We start from the raw sequence: 6382 nt of genomic DNA on the forward strand, positions 1-6382 counted from the left end.
TTATTATTTATTATGTGCGTCACCAAATGAGATAGAAGAACCCAGGAGTCCTGACTCCCACCCCCTTCCAACCCAGTAGGCCCCACTCTTGTCCCCAAGCCATGGATTGAACCCAGGAGTCCTGACTTCCAGCCCCCTCCAACTCAGTGGGCCCCACTCTCGTCCCCAAGCCATGGATTGAACCCAGGAGTCCTGGCTCCCAGCCCCCCACATCATTATACATTGCGAAGTGACACCACTTTTCCCCATCTGAGGTTCTGTCAGTTTGACTGGGTTACCCCAGACGTCTCCATGGCCGAGCAGAGATCTGGTGGGTTGCTGACCTGAGACGTGCCAGGGAAGTGCCTGTGCGTGACTGAGAGGACCCGAGGCTGTGATTCATCCTCTTTCAGCGGCACCGCGGGTTGCTCACCCCAGGTTGACAAGCCCCTGCTAAAAGCTGCCTGCGTTAAGCGTGTAACCCCTAGCATGGCAGGCGGAGACCGGCGATCCCCATCCACACCTCTGAGTCCTCCAAGAAGAGCTCCCCCTCCACCAGAGATACTAATTGACACGGTCATTTCCAGGGCAGCTGTATGCGTGCATCTGAGTCCGCACATTAGAAGGACACAGACACAACACCAGGGGGCTGATTTCAGCATCTTCAACACTCACTTGTCCTCCCCACAGGAAAGGGGGCTGGGAGTGAAAACTCCTGGGTCCTATTGTTGACTCTCAAAGGGGAGTGGTGGAGCTGGGAATCAGGACTTCTGGGTTCTTTTCCCAGCTCTGGAAGGGGAGTGGGGTCTAGGGGGTTAGAGCCAGGGGGGAGAGGCTGGGAGTTAGGACTGCTGGGAACTATCCCAGCTCTGGGAGAGGAGTGGGGTCTAGTGGTAAGATCAAGGGGGGTCCGGGAGCCAGGACTCCTGGGTTTCTATCCCCAGCTCTGAGAGAGGAGTGGGGTCTAGTGGTAAGAGCAGGGGGCTGGGAGTCAGACCCTAGGCATGCTGGGCTTCTCTGAGCCAGGGCAGGGAGTACAGAGGTCTTAGATGGGAAAGACACACACTCCTGACTGATCACAGGGTGGCTGGGGACTGGCATTATCCTTCTGTGCCGTGGCCAGCCATGCAGGGAGCATCGCCCGGGGGGCGCTGGCTGGAGGGACAGGGCAGAGCCATTTCATAGGAACTGCCCACACAGAGAACAATCACTGCTGGGCACGGATCAGTCTCCACAGCTAGATTCAGTGGGGGCCTGGAAACCCAGGCTCCTGGGTTCTCTCCCTAGCTCTGGAGGGGGAGTGAGTCTAGCGGATAGGACCAGGGATGGATCTGGTGTATTCAGGGTCTTTATTTTACATTTTATCTCCAGGCACCAGGGTCAGCACTGCCAGCGAAGGGAGAGCGCCCCCTACTGAGCCCCTACCCCAATCCCTGTAACACAGCGCCCCCTAGCGCCACCCCAGAGTTGCCACTGACTCAGTAGCAGGTAAATATGAGGGAGGCAGTGTCCTAATTCCCTCAGGAACAGATCAAGCCGAACCCATTAACTGTGAGAACAAAGTGTCCTTATTTACGCCAGTTTGTCAGGATCCATCCCACCTCCGCACGGGGTATTTATAGCTTCATAGATTCATGTATTCCAAGGCCAGAAAGAGGCATTGTGATCATCCAGTCTGACCCCCTGTGTAACACAAGGCAGAGAACTGCCCCCCACAATAATTCCTACAGCAGATCTCAGAGGGTGGGGTTACATATCGGAAACATATTTCATGGCTGATGCAATTTTGTTTACAAACGAGGATAAAAGTCTTGCCAAAAACCAATGGTAGGCCTAGGACTAGAACCCAGAATCCTGATTCCGCGTGTCCCGTGCTCTAACCACTACATCCCACTCCCCTCCCAGAGCCGGGGGAATAGAACCCAGGAGTCCTGGCTCCCAGCTCCCCCACCTCTAACCACTAAACTCCACTCCCCTCCCAGAGCCAGGGATAGAACCCAGGAGTCCTGACTCCCAGCTCCCCCACCTCTAACCACTAAAGTTCACTCCCCTAACAGAGCCAGGGATAGAACCCAGGAGTCCTGACTCCCAGCTTCCCCACCTCTAACCACTAAACTCCACTCCCCTCCCAGAGCCAGGGATAGAACCCAGGAGTCCCAGCTCCCAACCTCCCCAACCCCAGCCTACTAGACCCCACTCCACTCTCAGTCAGAGAGAAAACTCAGGAGTCCTGACTCCCAGCCCCCCTACTGAATGTATCCCTGGTGGAGGGAGCGGGGGTGTTGCTTCTGGGCAGCGGCTGTTCTTTGTGTGGGAGTCCACCTGGCAATCTCCTTGGACATCAGCCATAGTCCAGTGAGTCCAGTCTTGCTGTCCTCCACCCCCATGAGTGATCTGTGGGCGTTGGCCCTCAGGAGATTGTGGGAGGATAAAGCCAGCCCCGAGCCCCCCTGCGATCAGCCAGGAGTCTGCATCTCCACCAGCTGAGAGCTCTCCACTCCCCGGACCCAGCACCTGCCTTGACCCAGAGGAGCCCAGCATGGCCCGGGCTCTGCTTCTCGCAGCTTCTGCCCTGCTCTGCCTCATGCTAGGGGGTAAGTGCTGTCTCGGGCTGTGGGGGGAATTCCACTACTGTGTGAACTATACAGACCCTGAGCTGCTTCTGCTGTGGGGGACCCCTTTCTCCTCCTATAGCTGGAGCTAGAACCCAGGAGGTCCTAACACCCAGCCCCTGTGCTCTAACCCACTAGACCTCGTCTTCCCTCTAGAGCTGGGGATAGAACCCAGGAGTCCTGGCTCCCAGCTTCCCCTGCTGTAACTACTAGATCCCACTCCCCTCCCTGAGCCAAGCCCCAGAGGTTGCAGTAGGGGCTGCCAGTGGCGAGCGTGGCTGGGGAGCACTCCTTTGGGGGGATGCCCGGGTGATGGGTTGGGCGGCCACAGCCTGCTGGGGGCTCATCTCTCATGTCCCTCCACAGCTGACGCCCTGCGCTGCCGGCTCTGCAGTTCCTTGCAGCCGGGGATGCCCTGCATGCCCCCAAAAATGAGCTGCAACTCCCAGCCGCCCAAGGCAGCCTGCCTCTCCGTCACCATCTCCTACGGTAAGGACCCAGGTGTTCGGCTGCCCTTGTCTCCTTTCTCCGCTAGGGGCTCTGCTGGCACCCGTCCAGAGGCAAGAGCCTCCCCCCACTCACGTCTAAAACTCTTACTCCCCCCTACTTCACACCCTTCACCATATCCCCCACCCACATCTGAGCGGAGGTGGTTAGCTCCACCTACAGCGTTGGCCACACCCACTCAAAACCAATAACCACACCCCTTTCCTCCTTGGGTTATTACTGGCCTCTCACCTTCCATTGCTGGCCCATCGGTGTCTGAGCTGGCCCTGCCCCCTCTGTTTGCCGCACCCACCTAGAGGCCGTAGACCCGCCACCCCCATCCTTCCAAGACATGGCTTGCATTATCTGGACCACAGCCCATGGCATAGCTTTAAGCTGCATCCCATCCCCCCCGGCCATTCTTTATAGGACCCCCATGGCTCCACCTCCTTTGCCTCCAGCCAATCAGCACCTCCACTGTTCCATGCCACCTAGGGGACACTGTGATCTTTCTCCCCCACTCCAATAACCTCCCTTCCTCCTGCACACACTAGCACACCTTGATCCCACCCAGCTCTCCGCACGGGATAGGATCCAACCACTGAACCCCACATGCTGCTAAGCTTCCTGAGGCCGGGCAGTGACTGATCATTTCTTCCCGCTCTGGCTCTCTCAGGCACACTCCCAGGTGCACCCCATCTCCTACACGCATGTGTGCAGTGGGGACCCTGCAGGTCATCTGCCTAGGCCCCGAAACCAGTGTCTCTGCTCTACCGAGCCCCTCAGTTACTCAGACACATTCCCTGGGAGTCCACCTCAATGAGAGAATTATGGTTTCACTAACACACACACACACACACACACACACACACACTTTCATCTAGGCTGACTCCTGTATAGCTAAGCTTGGCAGACTTCAATTTTTATTTTTTTATCATTTTGACACATAATATCAATGTTTATTTTTAAGCATCTTTATATCTATTTAAATTTTCACAGTTGTGCAAAATTTGGGGTTTTCAACATTTTTTTCCTAATTTTTATCGATTTAAATTTTCGCAGTTGCAGGAAATTGGAGGGGTTTCGGACAATAAGGGAGGGGGCGGACAATCATTATTTCCTGACAGTAGTTGTTGAGATTTGAAAAGCTAAAGCTTTTATAACCCATAAAACACAAATTGTCAACATCACATCTCGAAACGTATAATGGAAATAGCCTTAAAGCAAACTCTGATAAGTTTGTAAGCAGCATTTTTCTTACTTTGACTGTCTAAAAATTTCACTTATCATTAGAAATGTATTTTGTCGGTTTATGTGTGGGTGGTGAAACGGACATTTACCGATAACAATAGAGTCTTTCCAAACCTGTACATAACACAGGCTGTGTTGTTCACCCCATGCTCTGAACCTCTGATGGCTAAAAGCTGGGACTGAGGATGGATCACTTGATAATCGTCCTGTTCTGGTCATTGCCTCTGAAGCATCTGCTGCCAGACACTATAGGAAGACAGGAGACTGGGCTAGATGGACCATTGGGCTGACCCAATATGGCCGTTCTTATGGTCATACTCTGGGTGACCCTTAACCTCTGACTGCCAGGAGCTGGGAGTGGATGACAGGGGCTGGATCACTCAATAATTGCCCTGTTCTGTTCATTCCCTCTGAAGCCCCTGGCATTGGCCACTGTCGGAAGACAGGACACTGGGCTGGATGGACCATTGCTCTGACCCAGTGTGGCCGTCCTTATGTGATCACTCAATGCGTAAGCAAGGGCTCTGGTTTCTTCGGGGCCCTGCTGCAACTGGCTGCACAATGCCAAGAGCTTTGAAGGCAGCATCCCACCGGGTCTCTCTGTCTGGGAAGCTCAGCCCTCGGAGGCACAGTCCCCCACCCGACGCGGGCCGCCCATTCTGTGTCACCCTCCCCATAGCCACGGGGGGCGGGCTTGTGTCCCTTTCATCCCACCGGGGGAAGCTAAGGCAGCTCAACTCGCTGGTGCAGGCGAGATGGGAGCCGCTGGCTCACCCCTGCTCTCTCTGCCCCCCCCCTTGCAGGCAGCCAGGTGGAGCAGAAGATGCTGGGCTGCATCCAGGCGGATAACAAGAAGTGCGGCCTGACGTGGGACGACCCGGAGACCGGGCGTCACGCCGAGTACAAGTGCTGCTCCAGCGGCGACCACTGCAACGAATAGGGGCCCCGGCTCCGGCCTGCGGCGCCCCCAGGGTGGGGGGGCGGTGATGGTGCAAACTGGGCGCTCGCGCCGCCCAACTGTCGCTTCCAGCCCCCCAGCAGGGTCAATACAGCTGAGTCCAGAGCCCTGGTGTCCGTGAGGTTCATTTCAATCGGGGGCATCGTGAGCTCTGACAACACCCACACCCACGCGGGAGGGGACACGGCAGTGGGAAGGAGGGAAGTCAGCTTGGTACCAGGGCCGGCTCCATAAAACAAAACAAAAAAAGCCGCGATGGGCGGCGGCAGTTCAGCGGCAGGTCTCACGCTCCTAGAGGGAGTGAGGGATCTGCCGCCCCCGAATTGCCGCAGGTGCCGCCCCTCTCCCTTGGCCGCCCCAAGCACCTGCTTGTTAAGCTGGTGCCTGGAGCCAGCCCTGCTTGGTACGCTCCACATGCAGGGAGGGGGAATATGCATTTGGTACATTCCACAAAGGGGGTATTCATTTGGTACATTCCACAAAGAGGTGGGCATGAAATTGGTACATTCCACAAAGAGGGAGATATGAATTTGGTACATTCCACAAAGGGGGTATGAATTTGGTACATTCCACAAAGAGCTGTGTGAATTTGCTATATTTCACAAAGGTGGAGGTATGAATTTGGTACAGTCCACAAAGGGGTGGCTATGAATTTGGGATGCTCTACAAAGGGTGGATATGAAATTGGTACGTTCCACAAAAGTGGGGGGGGGTAATGAATTTGGTACATTCCACAAACGGGGATGGAGGCTATGAATTTGGTATGCTACAAAAAGGGGTATGAATTTGGTACATGCCACAAAAGAGCGGCTATGAATTTGGTACATTCACATTCCTCAGAGAGGGTATGACTTTGGTACATTCCACAAACGGGGGGATGAATTTGGTACATTCCACAGAGAGGGTATGACTTTGGTACATTCCACAAACGGGGGGATGAATTTGGTACATTCCACAGAGAGGGTATGACTTTGGTACATTCCACAAACGGGGGGGATGAATTTGGTACATTCCACAAAGAGGGTATGACTTTGGTACATTCCACAAACGGGGGGATGAATTTGGTACATTCCACAGAGAGGGTATGAGTTTGGTA

The sequence above is a fragment of the Malaclemys terrapin genome, chromosome 13 (genome assembly GCF_027887155.1).
Source record: "Malaclemys terrapin pileata isolate rMalTer1 chromosome 13, rMalTer1.hap1, whole genome shotgun sequence".
Classification (NCBI taxonomy): Eukaryota; Metazoa; Chordata; order Testudines; family Emydidae; genus Malaclemys; species Malaclemys terrapin.